Here is a 1,315-nt window from a genome sequence, read left to right as displayed (position 1 = left end):
GCTCCTAAACTCTTATGATGCGCACAACACATACAACAATATTTGTCATAGGAAGAATCTCCCTATGACAAATAATGTCATAGGAGAGCGTATATGTGCGTATGTCGTATTTGTCATAGATGCTAGCAGAACAGGCTGCGATGATGACGGCTGTTATAGGTGATAGCATAGCTCTAAATCCTGTAATCACAACATATAATCGCCGAGGGGCTCGTTCTCCGGAACAGAACAGCCTTCATGCTAGCGTTTAGTTTTTTTCTCGTAAACCGGACCTCCTTATACACTGCGAATGAGACCTCTCTATAGAATTTTGCACAGGGGAGAGATAGTGATCCGCTAGGGGACGGCTCTGATTGGCTAATTTTGTCTCTTATTTATTTTATTTTTTATTATTTTTGGCTAATTTTGTTTTATTTTAGAATTAGGGTTAGGGTTAGGGTTAGGATTAGGATTAGGGTTAGGGTTAGGGTTAACTGATTTCTATATCCACAACTTATTTCTATATTCACTATCTCTCCCCTGAGACCTGCTACTCTCTATACACTACGTGTACACAACTCGCAACTTTACCATGTAGCCGTCAACGGTCTACGGAAAAGCGTTCAAGTTTTAAGGTTAACATTAAGAAAGACTAATTTTGTTTCTGACATTTAAACGGATATTCCCCCCACCCTTCCAGGGCCGTAGCATGGGGGGGGGTCAAGGGAGGCAGCTGCCCCCCCCCCCAGATTTTGGAGCAAAATTAAAAAAATAAATTGTTCTACTAAAAGAGAATTGTCGTCGTCAGAATGAAGGCTGTACATGCATTCAAAAGTGCCTCAAATACCATCTCCTGCGATCTACATCTTAAACATTTTCCAGACCCCCATACCCCCCACCTGTTTCTCACCCCTTCCTTGAAATCCTGTATTCGCCACTGCCCCCTTAGGAATTTGCTCAGCCTACGGCCCTGTGCCTATGTATAAAGACATGCTGTCGTCTGCACGACGTCTCGGCGTGTGATACCTGATCGTCATTAGTGGATTCACGGAGGAAAGAGGTGTGGCCAGCCTCCCCCCCACTGAGAGAAAGTCTTGCACGCAGACGGGAAAATAATGAAACGGATATAATAAAGGAAAGCGTTGCCGAAACGGCGCATCAGAGAGAGAGCGAGAGACGAGAGATGGAGAGAGAGAGAGAGAGAGAAGACCCGAGAGAGAGAGTGAGTGAGAGAACGAACGAGAGAGAGAGAGCGAGGAGAGAGGAGAGAAGGAGAGGAAGAAATGAGAGAGATCGAAGAGAGAGAGAGAGACAGAGAGAGAGAGAGAGAGAGAGA

General features: G+C 44.9%; 1 protein-coding gene across 1 annotated transcript in view; it reads left to right on the top strand.

Annotated features, from left to right (window-relative positions):
• LOC106817052 (putative adenosylhomocysteinase 3) overlaps positions 1-1,315 on the top strand; it is a 54,228-nt gene that overhangs the window by 4,643 nt on the left and 48,270 nt on the right. The window lies entirely within an intron of this gene.

Source organism: Priapulus caudatus, unplaced genomic scaffold (genome assembly GCF_000485595.1).
Source record: "Priapulus caudatus unplaced genomic scaffold, Priapulus_caudatus-5.0.1 Scaffold1578, whole genome shotgun sequence".
Lineage (NCBI taxonomy): Eukaryota > Metazoa > Priapulida > Priapulimorpha > Priapulimorphida > Priapulidae > Priapulus > Priapulus caudatus.
Note: the sequence above shows the minus strand (reverse complement) of the source record. Positions and strands in the feature narration are given on the sequence as shown.